Source organism: Macaca thibetana, chromosome 19, assembly GCF_024542745.1.
Source record: "Macaca thibetana thibetana isolate TM-01 chromosome 19, ASM2454274v1, whole genome shotgun sequence".
NCBI classification, from domain to species: domain Eukaryota; kingdom Metazoa; phylum Chordata; class Mammalia; order Primates; family Cercopithecidae; genus Macaca; species Macaca thibetana.
The window spans coordinates 52,807,678-52,829,383 of NC_065596.1; the positions used below are offsets into that span (position 1 = coordinate 52,807,678).

At 50.4% G+C, this 21,706-nt stretch overlaps 4 protein-coding genes across 41 annotated transcripts in view; 1 reads left to right on the plus strand and 3 right to left on the minus strand.

Annotated features, from left to right (window-relative positions):
• LOC126943623 (cytochrome b-c1 complex subunit Rieske, mitochondrial) overlaps nucleotides 1–21,706 on the plus strand; it is a 1,156,760-nt gene that overhangs the window by 820,803 nt on the left and 314,251 nt on the right. The window lies entirely within an intron of this gene.
• PLEKHF1 (pleckstrin homology and FYVE domain containing 1) overlaps nucleotides 1–21,706 on the minus strand; it is a 176,182-nt gene that overhangs the window by 124,252 nt on the left and 30,224 nt on the right. The gene's annotated exons all lie outside the window — the stretch shown is intronic.
• The window catches only part of POP4 (POP4 homolog, ribonuclease P/MRP subunit), a 619,906-nt gene that overhangs the window by 60,014 nt on the left and 538,186 nt on the right, over nucleotides 1–21,706 (minus strand). The gene's annotated exons all lie outside the window — the stretch shown is intronic.
• VSTM2B (V-set and transmembrane domain containing 2B) overlaps nucleotides 1–21,706 on the minus strand; it is a 38,917-nt gene that overhangs the window by 8,302 nt on the left and 8,909 nt on the right. The gene's annotated exons all lie outside the window — the stretch shown is intronic.

Below are 21,706 nucleotides of genomic sequence, written 5' to 3' on the forward strand. Positions count from 1 at the left end.
CTTATTACTGGTCTATTCAGGGATTCAACTTCTTTCTGGTTCAGTCTTGGGAGGTTATACATATCCAGGAATTTTTTCGTTTCTTCCAGAGTTTTTAGTTTATTTGCATAGAGGTGTTTACAGTATTCTCTGATTGTTGTTTGTATTTCTGTGGGGTCAGTAGTGATATTCCCCTTATCATTTTTTATTGTTTCTATTTGATTCTTCTTTCTTTTCATCTTTATTAGTCTAGCTAGCAGTCTATCTATTTTATTAATTTTTTCAAAAAACCAGCTCCTGGATTCATTAATTTTTTGAAGGATTTTTCGTGTCTCTATTTCCTTTAGTTCCACTCTGATTTTGGTTAACTGTTTCTTTTCTTTTACTAGCTTTGGAGTTTGTTTGATCTTGGTTCTCTAGTTCTTTTAGTTGTGATGCTAGGGTGTCAATTTGAGATCTTTCTAGCTTTTTGATGTGGGCATTTAGTGCTATAATTTTCCCTTTTAATACTGCTTCAGGTGCATCCCGGAAATTTTGGTACCTTGTCCCCGTTCTCATTGATTTCAGATAACTTCTTGATTTCTGCCTTAATTTCATTATCTACTCAGGAGTCATTCAGGAGCAAGTTGTTCAATTTCCATATAGTTGTGTGGTTTTGAGTTTCTTAATTTTGAGTTCTAATTAGATTGCACTGTAGTCTGAGAGAATGTTATAATCTCAGTTCTTTTGCATTTGCTGAGGGGTGTTTTACTTCCAATTTTGTGATCATTTTAGAGTAAGTGTCATGTGTCACCAAGAAGAATGTATATTCTGTTGTTTTTGGGTGGAGACTTCTGTAGCTATGTATTAAGTCCACTTAATTCAGAGTTGAGTTCAAGTCCTAAATAGCCTTGTTAATTTTCTGTCTCAATGGTCTAATATTGACAATGGGGTGTTAAAGTCTCCCACTACTACTGTGTGGGAGTTTAAGTCTCTTTGTAGGTCTCTAAGAACTCGTTTTATGAATTTGGGTTGTCCTGTATTGGGTGCACATATATTTAGGATAGTTAGCTCTTCTTGTTGAATTGATCCTTTTATCATTATATATGCCCTTCTTTGTCTTTTTTGATCTTTGTTGGCTTAAAGTCTACTTTGTCAGAAACTAGAATTGCAACCCCTGCTTTTTTCTGCTTTCCATTTGCTTGGTAAATTTTCCTCTATCCCTTTATTTTGAGCTTATGTGTGTCTTCACATGTGAGATGGGTCTCTTGAATACAGCACACCAATGGGTCCTGACTCCTTATCAGCTTGCCATTCTGTGTCTTTTAATTGGGGCATTTAGAGCTTTTACATTTAAAGTTAATATTGTTAAGTGCACATTTGATCCTGTCATCATGATGCTAGTTGGTTATTTTGCAGACTTGTTGACGTAGTTGCTTCATAGTGTCATTGGTCTTTGTACTTCAGTGTGTTTTTCCAGTGGCTGACAACAGTTTTTCCTTTCCATATTTAGTGCTTCCTTCAGGAGCTCTTGCAAGGCAGGCCTGGTGGTGACAAATTCCCTTAGCATCTGCTTGTCTGAAAAGGATTTTATTTCTTCTTCCCTTATAAAGTTTAGTTTGGCTGGATATGACATTCTGTGTTGGAAATTCTTTTAAGAATGTTGAACATTGGCCCCAATTTCTTCTGGCTTGTAGGGTTTCTGCTGACAGGTCCGCCATTAGTATAATGGGCTTCCCTTTGTAGGTGATCTGGTCTATCTCTCTGACTGCCCTTAACATTTTTTCCTTCATTTCAACCTTGGAGAATCTGACAATTATGTGTCTTGGGGTTGATCTTCTCATGGGGTATATTTCTGGGGTTCTCTGGGTTTCCTGAATTTGAATGTTGGCCTGTCTTGCTAGGTTGGGGAAGTTCTCCTGAATGATATCATGAAGTGTGTTTTCCAACTTGGTTCTGTTCTCCCCATCTCTTTCAGGCACTTCAATCAGTTGTAGGTTTGGTCTTTCTACATAATCGCATAGTTCTTGGAGGTTTTGTTCATTTCTTTTCAGTCTTTTTTCTCTAATCTGGTCTGCCTGTCTTATTTCAGTGAGATAGTCTTCAAGCTCTGAAATTCTTTTCCCCCCTTGGTCAATTCAGCTATTGACATTTGTGATTGTATTGTCAAGTTCTTATGTTGTGTTTCTCAGCTCTGTCAGGTCATTTCTATTCCTCTCTAAACTGGTTATTCTGGTTAACAGCTCCTGTAATGTTTTCTCATGTTTCTTAGTATAGCAAAGTTTGTTATTACCCACCTTCTGAAGCCTACTTCTGTCAATTCAACCATCTCAGCCTCTGCCCCATTCTGTGCTCTTGTTGGAGAGGTGTTGAGATCATTTGGAGACGAAGAAGCACTCTGGCTTTCTGAGTTTTCAGTGTTTTTTCATTGATTCTCATCTTTGTGAGTTTATGTAGCTTCAATCTTTGAGGCTGCTGGCCTTTGGATGGGGTTTTCTTGCTGGGACTTTTTTTGTTGATGCTGTTGTTATTGTTGCTACTTTATGTTTGTTTGTTTTTGTTCTGTAGGGCTTCTGTGGTTTGCTGGGGGTCCACTCCAGACCCTATTCACCTGCGTTTCTCCCACACCTGGAGGTGTCACCAGTGGAGGCTGCAGAACAGCAGAGATGGCTGCCTGCTCCTTCCTCTGGGATCTCCATCTCAGAGGGGCACCAACCTGATGCCAGCATGAACGCTCCTGTATGAAGTGTCTGGTGACCCCTGTTGTGGGGGGTCTCGGTCAGCAGGCATGGGATCTGGTACTGCTTAATGAAACACTTTGGCTACCCCTTGGCAGAGGGGGTGCGCTATGCTGGGGGAGGGGATCCCACTTGTCCAGACTACCCAGATTCCTCAGAGCCAGCAGGGGAAAAGACTAAGTCTGCTGATCTGTGGAGACTGCGGCTGCCCCTCCCCCTAGGGGCTCAGTCCCAGGGAGATCAGAGCTCTGTCAGTATAGCCCTGGCTGTAGCTGCTGAAATTCCTACAGGGAGGCCCCACCCGGTGAGGATGGAGGGTCAGGGTCGGGCCTAAAGGGGCAGTCTGACCGTGATCTGCCACAGCCGCTGTGCTGCACTGTGGGGAATTCCTCCTGGGTCCAAACCACCTAGTCTCCCCAGCATTGGGAGGGGAAAAACAGCAGACTGGAACTGCAGCGATGGCTGCCGCCCTTCCCCCTGGGACCTCAGCCATCTTAGGCAGCAGGCAGCCTCAGTGATGACAGCTGCCCCTTCCCCCCAGAACTCAGTAGTCTTAGGCAGTCTCTAGCTGAGTGGCGTGCTTGGGACCCAAGGCCCTGGAGGCATGGGCTTACGAGGGAGATCTCCTGATCCGTGGGTTGCAGAGATCTGTGGAAACAGCATGGTTTTCTGGGTACGGTAGCATGATCACTCACCGCCTCCCTTGGCTGGTGGTGGGTGCTCCCCTTGCCCCATATGGCTCCCAGGTGGGCCACCACACTACCCTGCTTTTCCTTGCTTTCCACGGGTCTTGCCAACGACCTAGTCAGTCCCAGGAGAGAACCCGGATACCCCAGTTGCTGGTGCAGGATTCCTCAACCACTTATTTTGAGACATCCCTGGATCTTTGGCAAAAGAAGGACCTAGGATTTGCAACCTTTTACTACCTGATTCATCAGACATATAAACAATTTAGGTTTCCCAAATGAATCGAGGCACACCAAGGAAGACTGGCTTCCAGGCTGGCCCTGAGTAAGTGGGGTCTATACATCAGCAATGGTTCGGAGCTCTGGAGTCTTGCAGCCCTGTGTCCACCTGCTCCCCAGGCATTGCCTCCCTTTCCAAATGTGACACAAGACCCACAGAGGTGAACGATGTTGCCCAGGGTCACATTGTCTGTTCTACTGTCTAGCACTTGGCCTCTGCTGTCCATTGCTGTCCAGAATGGCAGGTCCCAGGCCCAAATTGACCCTCCAAGGCAGGGCCCAGAGGGTGCGTTCTGCTCAGCTGAGGTAGGATCTCATTCCTATCCCTGTAGCCTCTTTTTTAAATACGGTGTGGAGACATCTGTGTTCCTGGGGGCCGTGTGCTGAGCAGGCTGGCTGGCTTGCAGGCTGATGCATTGATTGGATGCTAATGGTTTCTTTATCTATTCCCTCCTGTCCTAAGGAGTACCAGGAATAGCGCTGGAGCATGTGGAACTTTGTCATGATTAAGCTGCAAAATTAGACTGCTTGAGAGGTGAGGGAAGCCCTCTGATGGAACACTAGCTGATTCATTCCTTATATTAAGCAAGTATCATCATTTTGCTAATCACTCTTCTTAAAGGAACCAAAGCTTCTTTGGCTCAAGATTAAGATAGCAATTAAGATATTAATTTTTTATCATTCAGATAGTGAGCAGGATAAAAGACACGCTGGAACCATTTGAAAGAGATGCTCAAAGAACACAACAGGCATCTCTACTTCCCCCTGCCCCCCACCCCATCATAAGCACACTAAAAGTGCCAGCCCAGCAGCTTCTGACCGGGAAATTCCTCATTTCAATTTATCAAGCAAAAGCAGAATTCCAAATCCCTGCCAGAAAGCAGTATGACAGCTCTCAAGTCATTTTAAGCCTTGTGATAAAAGTAAAGGTGAAGGTTCCTCCAGGCCGTCGTCTGACCCAAACTCTGCCCAAGCCTGTGAGTTAGCTTCCTGGAGAGTGGGGAGAAGGGCTGGTAATCCCCATATTGACTGGGACTTCCATAGGCATGGAGTGTCTGGTCTATGCTGTGGAACGGAGTGCAGAGGGGGCCACTCCTACCCTGTGGGCATTGGGATCATGGTGGGGGGCTCCCAGTTTACCGGTCTGCACAGCTAGTCAGGGCAGCCACTGCTGTCCATGTTTCTAGAAGTACGGATGGCTTCCCTCTGCTTTTGGGGTCATATGAGCCCCGGCTGTGGTCTGTGGCCCTTGTCCTGTGGCTGTGGCTTAGAAGAGAGCTGCAGCCCTCTCCACTGGAAATGAGAGTCTTTGGGCCTGGCTAGGTCCTTTGCCCCTGCAAACCTGCTGGTGGCCTGGGAGCTGCAGCTGGGGGCAGGGGTTTGCAAACAGTGCTGTTTTTGTTTTCTTTTGTTTTGTTTTTGTTTTTCCAGGTTTGAGGAGAGTAAGTAAAATAAAGACACATTTGAGGCCTGGCTCTACACCCAAAAATGGACAACAGGCTGGTCTGGCTCTTGCAGCCTGGCTAAGTGGAGGCTCATTTCATAGGCTGATGCTGTAATGCTTCTCCCTGTCTTTCACTTGCTCTGTCCAGTATTGCACAGAATATTTACACATTGAGTGCAGGCAGCCACTAGAGAAGAGCTAGTTCAAGGGAAGACATTGTCATCTTCAGACAAAGCCATTCCAACGGTAAGCTTGGCTATTCTACCATGAGGACAACCATGGAGGTCTGACGGACAGGCCCCTCCTCTGTCAAGCAGATCAAGGTCACTTGCGTCTGTTCTGCATTTTGTGCCGTCATAGCACATTGATTGATTGACTGATTGATTGACAGGGTCTCGTTCTGTCACCCAGGCGGCAGTACAGTAGTGCAACCACAGCTCACTGCAGCCTCCAACTCCCAGGCTCAAGTGATCCTCCTGTCTCAGCCTCTTGAGTAGCTGGGACTACAGGCACACGCCACCATGCCCAGCTAATTTGAAAATTTTTTTGGTAACAATGGAGTCTTGCTATGTTGCCCAGGCTGCTCTTAAACTCCTGGCCTCAAGTGATACTCCCACCTTGGCCTCCCAAAGTGTTGGGATTATAGGTGAGAACCACCACTCGTGGCTTATAACAGATCTTTACTCAGAACAAGGGCTTCTTGCCTAGAAAGGTTAGAGAACCAAGCTGAGGGTCCTGGATAGGGGCCTCTGAAACAAGAGGGCTGTCCCCAAGGGGCAATAATGGCCTTGATGGGCTGGACTTGAACATCCATTTAGCCATGGGGACACTGGCCTGTCTGCCTGGGGCAGCTGGGAGCAGACCTGCTCTTCCCGATTCCCCATCACCTGCCCTGGGGCCCACTCAGGAGTGCAGCAGAAGGCCATGCCCCAGCTGAAGGAGGAGGCTCCGTCTCTGAGTTTCCTGGGGGCAGGGTACAACGAGTTTCTCTGGGTTTGCAGGGGCTTGTGGAATGAGAGTAGGAGAGGGCATTTAGTAGCCATCCTGGCTACAGTCAAACCCCATACTTTTCCCTCTGGGGAGATGTATATGGTCCAGATGCCAAGGCCAGGGTCAGGGCCAGCATTAGGGCCAGCATCAGGCGTCTCCTGGGGCAGCACTGGGGCCAGCATCAGGGGTCTCCTGGGACAGCATTGGGGTCAGCATCAGGGTTCTCCTGGGGCGGCACTGGGGCCAGTGTCTGGGGTCTCCTAGGGCAGCCTTGGGGCCAGCATCAGGGTTCTCCTGGGGCAGCACTGGAACCAGTGTCAGGGGTCTCCTGGGACAGCCTTGGGGCCAGCATCAGGGTTCTCCTGGGGCAGCACTGGAACCACTGTCAGGAGTCTCCTGGGACAGCATTGGGGCCAGTGTCAGGGTTCTCCTGGGGCAGCACTGGAGCCAGTGTCAGAAGTCTCCTGGGACAGCATTGGGGCCAGTGTCAGGGGTCTATTGGGGCAGCACTGGGGCCAGTGTCTGGGGTCTCCTGAGGCAGCCTTGGGGCCAGCATCAGGGTTCTCCTGGGGCAGCATTGGGGCCAGCGTCAGGGGTCTCCTGGGACAGCATTGGGGCAGTGTCGGGGGTCTCCTGGGGAAGTCTTGGGGCCAGCGTCAGGGGTCTCCTGGGACAGCACTGGGGCCAGTGTCAGGGGTCTCCTGGGGCAGCACTGGGGCCAGTGTCAGGGGTCTCCTGGGGCAGCACTGGGGCCAGTGTCAGGGGTCTCCTGGGGCAGCACTGGGGCCGGCGTCGGGGGTCTGCTGGGGCAGCATTGCGGGCAGCGTTGGGGGCAGTGTCGGGGCTCCCCCAGAGACTAGCCTTTCACTCTTCTTCTCTATTTCCCTGCCTGCCCCACTCCCTGATTTCCTGGTTACAAAATGCTATATTCTACAGAGTCCAGGGACAAGATAAAGGCACCAAGTGGCCACCTGAGGGCTGTCTGGTTTGCAGAAGGGTCGAATTTGGTGCACACAGAGTCTTACAAATTGTAAATTATAATCTGGCATGTAAAAATTGGGAGACTTCTACATAAAAGCAGATATTCAGGTATTTCCTAGAAAGGCCCCAGAACCAGCAACCCCGGGCCTGCTTTTCCACCAAGCTACAGGATGCTGGGGCGGGCAGGGGCTGGCTGCTCCTCCCAGCAGAAATCCTTCCCCTCATCCTTCCCTGCTAGCCCCCAGCCTGGGCCCAGGGTGAGCTGCCAGTCCCATCCCCGCCTCTTGTGCAGTTGGGCCCCTTTTGCTCAGCCAACCTGGCCCTTCGTGGATGCCCGAATTCACACTCTATGTGCCAGGCCTGGTGCAGGACCCAGGAGGCTTGGCTTGCATCCTATCTTTGTCCCTATGCAGTTGTGTGGTCATGCATGCCCCTTCCTTCATGTCGGGGGCTGGCTCTCCTAGCTCCCACATTCCCGGCTTCCTGATGGGGCCCCTGAGCCTGCCCCACCCTGGGAGCGTCTGGTAGGATCTCCCAGGCCCTGCTGAGAACCTGACTCCCAGCTCTTCCCTGGATGCAGCACTGGCCCAGCCGGCTGCAAGGTGAGAACTTCTGCCACCTTGCAAGGAGGCTGCCTCCCTTGTTGACATTTTTTGAAAGCCTCTTCATGGATATTTATTCAAAGGGAGTCAGCAAGGAATAACTGAGCACTAACGGAGTTCAGATAGAATCAGTTTCTGCCATAAAATTAATGTGTACTGTAACTGGGGCAGAGGCGAGGGGTCACTGATACAGTTGGGCTTTAAAGGAAATCGAGATATTTTAAAGAAAAGTCCAGTGTGGGGTGCGGACCTGCGAGAGCAGACAAGATGTGCACCTGTCCTCCTGCCCTGTCCCTCGCTCCCAGGCCCTGGGCAGTCAGCACTGGGTTTGCAGACAAGCTGTCCTCCTGGGGGTGACGTCATATCCCCTGGGGATGATGCCCAGATGGCTGCCTCCATGTCCAGGCCGTGGAAGGAGCCGGAGCACTCCTGGGCGAATGTGGCCGGACTGCCTGTTCCCTGCCTGTTTTAGCCATTCCCTACTGTGCCTTCTCTCCCCTGCCATAGCCCCAGTTGAGGCCTCCACCATGCCCAATGACAGCAGTGGCCCCTAAAGCACTCTCCTACCTTCATAACCACCCGTGCCCCACTCCGTCCTTCAGACGTACCTGGATACTCTCCCTGAGGTGCAGAACCTTTGATGACTGCCCTCTGCCCATGGGAGAAAGAGCCACTGCCTGAGTGCCACAGTTGGGATTTCTCCTTAATCCTCCATCCCCCCACTTCACTCTGGCCACTCCCCTGCTGCAGCCATGTGCTCTGGTTCCCTGCAAGCATCTCCAGGCTGACCCCGCAGAACGACTAGCCCCCTACTTTTCCTTTGTCCTGATGCTGCCTCCTCCAGGCAGCCCTCCCTGAGCACCCAGACACAGAGGGCTTGGCACAAATGTCTGTGCTATTTGTTCAAGTGCCCCTTGCCTCTGCCTTCTTCTCTTCCACTACCCCATAGGTGCCTTCCTCACATGCCCTACCTCTGTTCGTGGAGGAAGCCCATGCGTGAGAGGGCTGGCCTAGGGCCTCCCTCTCTCCCCACCCACAGCCAGGACATGGCAATTGCCTGGTGTTGCAACTGACGACCTCCAGCTGAGAGCAGATGGCAGGGACCAGACCAGTCAAGCAGACAGAACCTAGCACCTTTAGGACAATGAGGCAAAGGTTGCCAGCACTTATTAGGGCCAGATACTGCAGCAAGTACGTGACCTACGTTAAATTTTATCCTTGTAAGGGCAGGAGTTACTTTTACCCCTATTTTATAGTTGGGGAAACAGGTCCAGGGAGATGAAGTGATTTACCCCAGGCCTGGAGTTGCCAGATAAAAAACAGGACACTCCATTGAATTTGAATTTCAGAAAAACAGCGGATACTTTTTAGTACAAGTATGCCCCAAATATTGCATGGAACATACTTGCGTTAAGATGTTACTGGTGGTTTATCTGAAATTCAAATTTAACAAGGTGTCCTATATTTTTATTTGCTAAATCTGGCAGCCCAACCAAGGCCACACTGAGATAAACAGCAGGGCTGGGACTCGCACCCAGGCAGTCTGGCCCCTGTGCACACCTAACCACCGCCACACACACCACCTCTCTGGCCCAAAGAGCTGGAACTCTCCTTCGCTAAGAATGCCTCAGCCCGACCCCGGCCCATGGCTACTTGCAAGAGAAGGAGAATGGGGATGATATTTTTTCCTGATTGTTAACATTCATGGTGGTTTTTAAATGTGGCCAACTTTGTCGCCACCTCCTCTCCAGTTTTCCACCTCTTTTGAGGTATCTTGTCTCCAATGGCCCTTTAATGACGTCACTTAAAGTGGATGGCAAGCAGGCCTTTTCTCTGCGGTTGGGCAGCTGCTGTCAGAGGGGGCCACTGGCGGGCCCGACTGCAGTGAGCACCGGGGAGCTCCCCATCAGGGACGGCAAGGCTGCCTCCCTCAGCATGGGGCCCATTCCTCACCTGGAGGGCCCTTGCCCCATCTGGATTGCTAACCTTTGAGGCTGTGGGATGCTAACAGGCACACAATTCTCAGTGCCCCCAGCTGCACTCGGTCCCTGCAAGAGAATTTTCCCCTTTATCCCTCTCAGCGGCCTGAGGAGGTAGAAGCCACTTTCCCCTTTTATAGGTGAGGTCCAGAGAGTTTGAGTGACTTGCCTGGGTAGGTGGTAGAAGGTTATCTCCAGTGACTCCCTGGTACCTACGAATGGGTCCAGGTTCCTTAGCCAGCTGGAAGCCCTTTCACCCAGTGGACGGCGCTGCCTTGCCTGTCTCTACACTCTTTTGAGTGCCTTGAGCTCCAGGTAAATGGGGCTCCCGTGCTGGGGGCTGCATGCACCCAGGCTCTCTGCCTTCAGGCCTTTGCTCAGTCTGTTCCCTTTGCTAGACTCCCTTCCTGATCCTCTCTGGCTCTCTCGAGCTCACCCATCCTCTCTGGCTCATCCCAGAGGCCCCCACAAGGGGACTCCAACACAGCTCTGAATCCATCTACTTCCTGCCCCTTCCATTACCCCACACCCACCCTGCCCTGGCCCTCCAACCCTCCCCTTTACCGCATCAGCTCTCACCTGCGCGGGGGCAGCAGCTTCCGACAGGCTGTCCTGCATCCACTGACACCCCGCAAGCCAGTCACCGACACCCCAGCACTCTAACGTGGCTGCCCGGAATGCCCTTTTCTTTTCTTTTTTTTAACTTTTATTTTAGAATCAGGGGGTACATGTGCATGTTGGTTCTACCAAAAAGACGCCTGCACCTGTTAGTTCATCACAGCACTCACTATTCACAATAGCAAAGATATGGGACCAACCCAGGTGCCCATCAACGGCGGATTGGATAAAGAAAATGTGGTGCATATATATCATGGAATACTATGCAGCCAGAAAAAAGAGCCAGATCATGTCCTTTGCAGCAACAGAGTGCTCTTTTCTTTTCTTTTTTGAGATGGAGTTTCACTCTTGTCGCCCAGGCTGGAGTGCAATGGCATGATTTTGGCTCACTGCAACCTCTGCCTCCCGGGTTCAGGTGATTCTCCTGCCTCAGCCTCCTGAGTAGCTGGGGTTACAGGCACGCGCCACCACGCCCAGCTAATTTTTGTATTTTTAGTAGAGACGGGGTTTCACCATGTTGGCCTGGCTGGTCTTGAACTCCTGACCTCAGGTGATCTACCTGCCTTGGCCTCCCAAAGTGCTGGGATTGCAGGCGTGAACCACCACGCCTGACCCAGAGTGCTCTTTGCAAATGCAAAGCACAAATTCTTCCTGCTCCGCAAGTTCCCGGGAGTGTCTGTCTCAGGTTGAAGACCTAACTCCTCTGGCCTGGCTACCCCTCTGCCCGCACCCCTGCCTGCCTCCCAGTGCCATCATGAATCCATCCTGCCAACCCCCGGGGATCTCCCATTCACTCATTTCCATCTTCCTCAGACCACGGGTCTCCTTCAGACAGCGGGCCCTCCCTGACCCAGTCTGGAGGCTCCCTTTGTCCTACAGGCTACAAGCCAAGCTCCATTTCTTCAGGGCTGTATGTGGATGGCCGTAGTGTGTTACCATCTCACCCCTGTCTTCTCTGCTAGAGGGTGTGCCTGAGAGAGTGGAGACCATGGCTGTCTCAGCCGCATATGTCCTCATCACCCAGCACACTGCCCGTACCCTGAGAGGCTCATAAAATATTTGTTGAATGAATGAATGAATGAATGAATGAATGAATGAATGAAAGTCTTTCTTAGACATCCCAGCTGGTCTAACCATCCATAATGCACCAGACATTGGGCCAGGTCCTTCAAAGGTGGCCTTGTATTTTTAACCTTCAGATACAAGGTGGGGCTGAGAGGCCTGTCTCAAGTTTCCTCTGGGGAGCCCAGGGCTGCCACAGTGACCTTGACCTGACCTTCCAGCTGCCCAACACTGCCAGCACACATGTCTTTGTCTAACTTTTTCTCAAGATCATTTCACAAATTCACCTTCATTTTCTTTTTATACCAATTTGTTCATTAAAAACTTTTCATTCTATTATGCCGCATTCAGTTTTATAAGTCACTTCAAATTCTTCCCTTAGAAGGTAGCATATATGTGAAAACTATTTGTATATTTAATATAATGTACATATATATTGGTAATATATACCCACATGAGAACTATATAAGCTGCTTTTAAATCTTTTAGAGCAGTAGAACCCTATTTTCAACTAATGGCTGCATGGGACCCCAATATGTAAAACCATTAGAAGCAGAACGGCTCTGGTTGAAGTCGGGGTGGGGCTCCTGGGGTTCCAAGGAGCACAGTTTGGGAATTACTCACCCTAGGCTCTCTAAAAGCCCCTTCAAGATCTAAAACTCTGGGACTTGTGAGTGCTGGAGCGCTGGTGTGCCCATTATGCAGATGGCAGAGCTGGGGGATCTGTCCATATTTTGAATGAGTGGAGCCCGCCCTTCCTTGAAGTCTCCTATACTAGCCTCATTTAAACCCCAGTTGTCTGGGGGTACCTCACCTCCCTGCTACAATCCTCCCAACCTTGGAGCCAGGGTGTACCTTGGATCTCCTGGGTCCGGCAAATAGTGGGTAGTCAATTAATACCTGCTCAAGGAAGGCTGCTCACTGTACGCGTCCAGGCTTCAGCTCCTTGTCCTGCACAGTGGAACTTGGCCTGGCTGGGCAAAGGCAGGGATGGTGGAGCATGGCTTGAGGTCAGGGAGGAGGCTGTAGGTCCCTCCAGCCAGCACACACAGGACCTAACAGCAGTCCTTTCCCATTACAACCCGCCTTTGGGTTCCACCTCAGTGACACCTGGATATTTCTTTCTGTTTCACAGTGAGGACTTTTCCTTAGAAACGCAATTTAACCAAAAAGGTTAACATATTTTAATTGCCCAGGGATAGTGCTCTGAAAATTCTATAACGTGTGCTCATTAAATGAAATTAGCACAGAGGAGCTGCCCAGGATATGTCACGCATTAAAATATGACGCTGTAGAATAGAATGCATTATGAATTATTGCCTGGTGTATTTTTGTTACATTAGTCTTTAATGTGAATACAGTTGTTTATCTGCCCACCTGGAGATGGGATTTTTTAAATGCCTGAAAAAACATATCTACATTAATTTGTCCATGGACAAGAATCAGCAAATCTGGGCCAGGCTGCATCCGCCAGAGTACCCAGTGCCCAGCAGAGGGAGGAGGTCTGCTGCTCCCGTCCCTGAAGGCTGAGGGGTTAGGGGAGCTGAAGCAGGCTGGGGCTGGCTGTGTCCACTCACTCTGGCCATCCTTCCTGTCTATGTTCAATGGCCTAGGGACCACAGGCAGAAGCATGGAATGGCATGGAATTCTGGGCCCTACCACCCCCTGGAGACTTTTTTCCTATGGCCTCCTTCCTGGAAGACATAACTTGAGTGTGCGGTGTTCAGTTTCGGGAAACTCCAACCTTAGGCATGCCTGCAATCCCAATCCCACCCATCCTGCAAGCTTCAGCTTGTATCCTAATTCTACCCATCTTTCCATCCATGTTTTACATATTTATCTGTTTCTCCTGCTTTCTACTCTCCATTTACCCATCCACCCACTCACATCTTCTTTCCACCCATTCATCAGCTATTTATTTTTCCACGCATTCCCAAGTCACTCATCCATCCATCCATCCATCCATCCATCCATCCATCCATCCATTCATTCTACCATCCATTCACCCATCTATCCACCCACTCATCATCTCTCTACCTACCCATTCATTCTCCCATCCATCCACCCATTCACACATTGATTCACCCTTCTTCTTACCCACCCATTCATTCTCCCATCCATCCAACCATTCACACATTAATTCATCCTTTTTCTTACCCACCTATTCATTCTCTCATCTATCCACCCATCTACCAATCTGCTCATCATCCTTGTATCTATGCATTAATTCTCCCATCCATTCACCCATCTACACATCTACTTATCATTCTTCTACCCATCCACTCATTCTCCCATCCATCCACCCATCTACCCATCTACTCATCATCCTTCTGCCCACCCATTCATTCTCTCATCCATTCACCCATCTACCATCTACTCACCATCCTTCTCCCTACTCATTAATTCTCCCTTCCAGCCACCCATCTACCCATCCACTCATCATCCTTGTATCCATCCATTCATTCTCCCATATGCCCACCCATCTACCCATCCACTCATTCTCCTTCTACTCATCTATTCATTCTCCCACTCATTCACCAATTCCCTTATCCTTCCTTCCACCCATCCAATAATTCTCTCACCATCCACCCCTCTACCTATTCACTCATCTTTCCTTCTACCCATCCATCCACCCATCTACCCATCAACTTATCATCCTTCTACCCATCCATTCACCCATCTACCCATCAACTTATCATCCTTCTACCCACCCATTTGTTCTCCCTTCTATCTATCCATCTACCTATCCACTCATTTTCCATCTACCCATCCATTTATTATCCCATCCATTCATACTTCCTTCCACCCATCTATTAATTCTCCAATTCATCTACTCATCCACTCATTCTGCCTTCTACCCATCCATTCATTCTTTCATCATCCACCCATCTATTCATCTTTCCTCCCACCCATCCCTCATCATTTCATACATCCTTCCCTCCACTTACCCACCAGCTACTTGTTTTTCCACCCATTCACCCCAGCACCCATCCAGACATCCATCAACCCATCCACCCAATGAGTCCAAGCCCCATCATCTCTTGACAGAATCACTGCCTCCAAAGTGGTCTCCCCATCCATCAAATTCATCCCACCTCTCCAATCTCCACACTGCAACTAGAGTGACATTTTTCTTTTCTTTTTTTTTTTTTTTTGAGACGGAGTCTCACTCTGTTGCCCACGCTGGAGCCCAGTGACGCGATCTTGGCTCACTGCAAGCTCCACCTCCCGGGTTCATGCCATTCTCCTGCCTCAGCCTCCCGAGTAGCTGGGACTACAGGTGCCCGCCACCACGCCCGCCTAATTTTTTGTATTTTTAGTAGAGATGGGGTTTCACCGTGTTAGCCAGGATGGTCTCGATCTCCTGACCTCGTGATCCACCTGCCTCGGCCTCCCAAAGTGCTGGGATCACAGGCTAGAGTGACCATTTTTGAAAGCATCATGCCCTAGCCACTCAAACCCCATCCCACTGCCCTTAGGATAAAGCCAAAGCTTCCTGATATCTTCAAAAGACCTTAGAGTTTAACCCTGTTGGACCAGTAAACTCTAACTTTTGACTTAATTTCCCTTTTGCTTCCCCATCTTGCTTTCTCTGCACCCACCACAGTAAGCTTCTGTGTGGCCTTTGCATTTCCCCAGATCCCTATTGCCACAGGACCTTTGCACATGTGAGTCCCTCTTCCTGGAAAGTTCTACCCTCTCTCTTTACCTGGCCAACTCTTAACTTTCTTCCTGATTATGGCTCAAATGTCACTTTCTTGGTGAGCCTTCCCTGATGGGTCAAATCTCCCTATTTTAGCTCCCATAGCCCACGGGACTTTCCTTTAGAGTACCAGCCATGGCTGCTAATTTCCACTTGCTATGTGACTATTTGATCAATGTCTGTCTCTTCCTCTGTCACTTTCTCAGGACCTCAGTCTTAAGTTTCTTAGTCTTAATCACATTGCGCCCTCAGTGACTAGAAAAATTCCTGCACATAAAACAATGCTCCATGGACATTTGCTGGATGAATGATTGAATGAATGAATGAACTAGTACAAAGTCCGATGAATACAGGGCAGTGGGGAAACAGCAGTGAGAACGAACCAGGTCTGCTCTCCATGGGCATCAGTCTGAATGGGGCACTCAGCCAGGTGTTGACTGCAGAACAGGGCAGGAACTTCTGGGAGCCCTGAGGCAGCAGCAAGGCATATCTAGGTGCTCAGAATGAAAGAAACTTCTTTGGCTGCAGGGTCAGGAAGTCTCCTCCCAACTACCAGCCCACCCTGGCCCCACCTTTCTGAGTTCTTCCCAACTACAAGTCCATCCTCGTAACCCATCCCTCTTGTGCCTGAGCTGAGCCCTGAGTTCATCCTCCTGCATGGCCACCATAACTAGACCACGAGCTCCTCCCTGGGGCAGGGGCTAGGTCTGCCTGATGCTCTGGGTAGCCCCCTGCCCCTTCGCCTGGGTCAGACCAGATACAGCAGACCAGGAATCCCCACCCTCCTCTCAGACTGAGCCTGATGTAATGTCAGCTCCCCCTTCTGTGGGTTTATTAAAGATTCTTCCTCTGGGTCAAGCGGCGTTTGTATGAGAATCAATTGTAATCAAAGTCACTCTAAGGGAACTGACATTGGAGCTGGGCTTTCCTGGTTTAAAGAAAACTGTGCCTTCCTCCCTGAGGGCAGCTCATGGGCAGCAGGCCAGGGTCAGCAGAGGGCGGGCTCTCTCTCTCTAGAGCTATCCGATTACAGGTGGGTGGGCCTCCAGCAGGAGTCTGCAGTGGGCTGTCTGTGCTGGGCGGGAGGCAGGCTCACATGGGCGTGAAGGGTGGAGACAGGCAGGAGGGGTCCTGGCTTCCTGGCCCCGCCTGCAGCCTCCTCACACTCCCAGCACATCCCGGAGGTGACATCTCTGTCCTGCATTCATCTCACTAGCCTGGGTGCCAAGTGGCACCTTTATTGGCAATCTCTGGGCACAGTGAGCCACAGCAAGGGAAACTGGGGTGGATGTGAATATGAAAAGCAAAATGCAGGAACACAATTGGAAGAACCAGTACACATCCTGAGCCTGTAATGCTGGCCTGAGTTATGTCACCCAAAAGGCCCATCCCTGTGGGGTACTCCCTGACACAGGCGGCTCTTCCTCTCTCTCACTCTCTGTACAGGCCCCATTGACGGGGACTCCAGGCACCTCCTCTCAGTCTAAACCTACCCCAGGAGGCTCTCTGGCTATACGACATGGTGAGAGTTTTCTACCTTCTCCCCGCTTCTCCCATGGAGACACAGCCGTCCAGTGCTGCAAACACCAGCCTCTCCTCTGACTTTTTCCTTGTCACCCAAAAGGCCCTATCCCTTCCCATCACAATGCTCCTGCCACTGGCAGCAGCCTATACGACAAAGGAGCATGACCAGGCATGACATGGAGCAGCTTTCCCCAGGAGCCCTGTTAGCACAGTCGGGCCTCGGGCATGTGGGCAAACCCGGAGGTTTAATTTGCTGGTGGACCATACAAAACCATGATGAAGCTGTCCTTGTTCACCAAGGAGCTCCTGACTCAGGGCAAATAGCCCCAACCAGGCTAGGATGAGGATGTGGCACCATCCCCATTTTTCCACCTTTGCCCCCTTGAAATGGTGCAGCCAGAGAATGCACAAAAACAGCAACTCTCTGAGCCATTTGCAATCTGATGGCCCTTTCTGTTTCTGAGCTCCATCAGCCCCATCACTGAGATGGTTTGGATGTTCATCCCCTCCAACCTTATGTTGAAATGTGATCCCCAGTGTTGGAGGTGGGGCCTGGTGGGAGGTAACTGGGTCATGGGAGTGGATTCCCCCACGAATGGCCTGGTGCCTTCCTCATGGTAATGAGGTAATGGGTGAGTTCCTACTCTATTAGTTCACATAAGAGCTGGTTGTTTAAGGAGCCTGGCACATCCTCTCTCTCTCTCTTGCTTCCTCTCTCACCACGTGACACGCCTACTCCCCCACCTTGAGTTAAAGCTTCTTGAAGCGTCACCAGAAGCCAAGTAGATGCTGGTGCCTTGCTCATACAGCCTGCAGAACTGTGAGCCAAATAAACCTCTTTTCTCTATAAATGACCAGACTCAGGTATTCCCTGATAGCAATGCAAAATCACCATTAGCTCCATCATGCCCACGGCATGTGCAGGAGGGAGGGCAGTCTCATGAAGGAAGTCTCAGATCAGAGCACCCTGTCCAGCTTAGTAAGCTATCCTGGATGGTTAACACAATTCCCATGAATAACGCTGGTTACCAAAGCCAACATCCACTGAGTGTATTCTAGGTGCCAGGCCCTGTGCTAAGCTAACATCTTTCCATGCATTATCCCCTAGATCCTGCCAACCGCTCTCTGGCATAGGAATCAGTGTTGTGCTAATGATAACAGATGACGGAACTTCGCACACAGGGAGTGGGAAGTGATGAACTCAAAAATCCACTCAAGTGGTTGGATGTATCTGGAAAACAAGTATAATGCTCTTAGGGTATGAAGGGCAAGAGTGAGAAGCACATGCTGTGACTTTTGCAGGGCCAGAGCCCTGTAAAGGCCCAGAAATGTGGTAAATTTCTTGGCATTCAAATCCTGGCTTACCTGCGAGCCAGCCAGCTGAACAGTGAGGAACATTTGAAATGTCAGGAGAGAATGCAATGGTTGGAAGTGGTGGTGAGTGTAACTTCCTCCAGAACCATGTTCAGTCTCCATTGGGTGATGCTTTGGTTCTCCCACCAGCATGGGCAGCTGTAGGGAGGATTGACCTGCCTAGGTAATTTTCCTGGCCTCAGTCTCTAACGGGCATCGGATGCTCAACTGGGACTCTGAGGGGGTGCCCTGTCCCTCTCAGTGGCCCTTCTGGCAAGCTGGTTACTTCTGAGCTGGACAGAGCAGAGCCCATGGGTGCAGGACAGTAGGTGGGTGCGGAAGAGTAGATGGGTGCGGGGGGTCAGTGGGTGAGAGGAAAAGCTTCCGAAATGTCCACTCTGACTCCTTATTTCATGCCAACACCAGGACCCCTCAACATTCCTCTTGAACTGCAAAAACCAGAGCCAACTGAAGCCTGTCCAAAGTAGCTTTGATATTTCAGCCCGGAGAGCAGTAACAACAGAACAGAACAACCAATAACTTCCAGAAACAGGATTGCTGGCAGGGACAGGCTTTGCACAAGATCTGTCTCTCAAGGGCCATCCTGTGGAGGACGCAGGCAGGAGAAGGGGCCCGGGCTATGCTCATACTTTGCGGTCACTGAGGGTACTGCTGTCTGCAAGCAGCCCCCCAGCCACCTCCGCCACTGACTGCTTGACAGCAGCTACACCCTAACCCACAGGAGGCCAGACGGGATCCTCCATCTTGGTATTCACAGCACATCTTCCGTGAGAGCACCAAAGCCACGGACAAGCAGGCTAATTTAGCCAGAAGCACCACCCCGGGGAAGGAGGTGTGTCAGCCTTCATCAGGAATAGGCAGGAATCGGGAGTTACAGGGGCTGAGCCTGTTGACTTCTCATCTCAAACTTCCCTGCAGCCCTTACATAAGGCAAAGTGAAACCTTCTCACCACTCTGGATACAAGTTTCCAAGAGATGCCTGGTGATAGTCAGCAAAGCTTGGAGGAATAAAATAGATAATGCTTTTATTTTTCTCCTGTGCTGCAAAAATGTCTTAAAACCATACTCGCGTCTCCCAGAAAGCTCAGGGGTTTAGACCACAGACAAGGCCTTGCTCTGTCCACACAGAGCAGAACTAATCAATATCATATTACAAAAGCACTTGACCTCATTTATCCCCACGGATGCTTGGGGAATCCTTAATATTCAGAGCTTTAAGGATTTGCACCTGGCGTGTTTAATGAGCAGTTCCTTGTTGCAGGGTGAGCTCCCGGTGACATTTAACAAGGCTGGCTGCCAGGTCTTTTCTTGGGGGTTGCCACTCCACCTGGGGAGAGAGTCTGGGCTCTGGCTAAGAGCACAGAGAGAGCGCTGTGTCTTCTGGGGGATGGACTGAAGCAGGAGGCGTTAGGGAGAACTGCAGGAAGGAGGAAAGCTGGTGAGAGGAGAGCGTGGCACATAGTAAGTGCTCAGTAAAAGGCAAATATTATTATTTATCATTAGTATAATCCAAAAGCAGCCGTTTTATCCTGAATTTAGGGTCTTGCGGATGCTGAGAGGATGGTTGCCCAGTGAGCTGACTGCTATACAAAGGCCATTCCATTTGGTGTGGCCTTCTCCATCCTTGGGAAGCAGAGAGAGGGCATCTGAAAGCTTTCCCAGGTCTGACCTAAGGTGGGAGACTTTAGCCCCAGGTGCTTCTTTCAAGTCGTAAGTCACACACCACATACAGGAAGGCTCTCTTCTGATCGCTTCAGCTGGATTAGTGCTGGCACAGCACAGACTGCTTTGCCCTGGAATTACCTGGGTGCCCTGGCTCCTCTAAGTTTGGGTCCACGCTGCCATCTCCGGTTCCCCCTCATGGCGAGCGTGGGGCTGGGCCCAGCAGACTCCCAGTGACTGGCTGCTGGGGGAGAGGACGGCATGTTGCAGATGATGGTGTAAGATTGCTGCTGTCAGGGATGATGCAGGCATCGCTTGCCAGCTGTGAGGCTCAGCCATTTCCTTTATGAAATCCTCTAATTTTCTCTTTCAGGATGCTCAGAGAGCCTCGCCCTCTCTTCTCTGGGACATCTCTTGCCAGATTTATTTTCTTCTTAATTATAATTCTCATGTCACATCAGAGCTTGGGGGAAGAATGGATTGTTCATCTAAGGCGAGAGACTTTGGGTCCTCTTGGGTCTGGGGAGAGGGGAAAACCAGGTGGCCGCCTCCATGGCCTGCTCAGGGCCCACAGGTCCCGGGCCTGCTGATGCTGTTGGTGACTCCGCTGCATCACGATTCTCCTGGGTCACGTGTGTGCGCCATTCCTTCAGCTCTATCATCACTGGGGTATGGGTCGAGATGTAGTGATTGTCTCCACCTTGCCCACGGCCCACTTCGGTCACGGTTTACGGTTGCCATGGCGACATCCAAGGATCCTCCCCCTTGACGGCTCCCAGCAGCCACAGCCTCTCTACAGCCGTCATACCCATGGCCTTGGCTGTCTTTCTCTCATTGTTAATTGAAATATTGAGAGCCAGTTCTCTGTATAGGCACCCAGCAGCAGCTTGCCACATCCAGCCAGCTCTCTGTGGGGGCCATGGTGCCTTCCCTTGGAGCCAGAGCCCTGAGGCTAATTAGAGGTTCACATGCCACCGCTCTGATCCCAAGGTCCCTGCAGAGGGGAACCTCCGGCCAACACGACAGCCATTCGGTTGCAAACTGGATTATTTTGAGGCCACGCTAGATTTCACTGCGGTGCCTTTTCCATTTAGAAGTGTTTGTCTGGAAGATACTCTGTTTGGTCTCTCTCTCTCGTTTCTAGAAATGGTAACCAGCAACAAAGTGTTCACGAAAAATGGGTCAGTGTTCAGATTAATTAGGAGCCAGATTTACGAACACAGCTAAGACGGGGCCCGGCCTCCTGCGCCTGCTCTGCTCTGCTAATCCAGTCCATGTTTATTTTTAAGCACAAATACCAAAATGTCTCTTGACAAATGAGACGTGAAATGAATGAGTTTTTGCACATCAACTTTTAGTGCAAATATGTATTTGGCTGTGTTGGGTACACATGCGGCACGGGAAGGGCTTTCTCGCCTGGCTGTGCAGTAGCTAATGGATGAGGGCTGGAGGAAGTCCCCCCGCTCCTTCCTGGCATTACCAAAGTGGCTTATGTAAAAAATAGGGACTTTTTTTCTGACTTCCTTCCAGGAACCATCACTTAATGGGGGATGATTTGGGGAGATGTGCTGGGACCGCCTCTGCAGTCGCCAATCTGAAACGGCCAGTGTCCTGAGCCTCGCCTCTTTTCCTTCCTTCCTTCCTTCCTTCCTTCCTTCCTTCCTTCCTTCCTTCCTTCCTTCCTTCCTTCCTTCCTTCCTTCCTTCCTCCCTCCCTCCCCCTCCCTCCCTCCCTCCCTCCCTCCCTCCTTCCTTCCTTTCTTCCTTCCTTCCTTTTCTGAGACAGAGTTTCGCTGGAGTGCAATGGCGTGATTTCGGCTCCCTTCAACCTCCGCCTCCCAGGTTCAAGTCATTATCCTGCCTCAGTCTCCCAAGTATCTGGGATTACAGGTGCCTGCCACCACACCCAACTAATTTTTTGTGTTTTTAGTAGAGACGGGGTCTCATCATGTTGGCCAGGCTGTTCTCAAACTTCTGTCCTCAGGTGATCCACCTGCCTTGGCCTTCCGAAGTGCTGGGATTAGAGGTGTGAGCCACTGCACCCAGCACATGAGCCACTGTTCCTGGCCCTGAGTCTCTTCAGTGCCCCCAGGTCCTCAGCCCACCT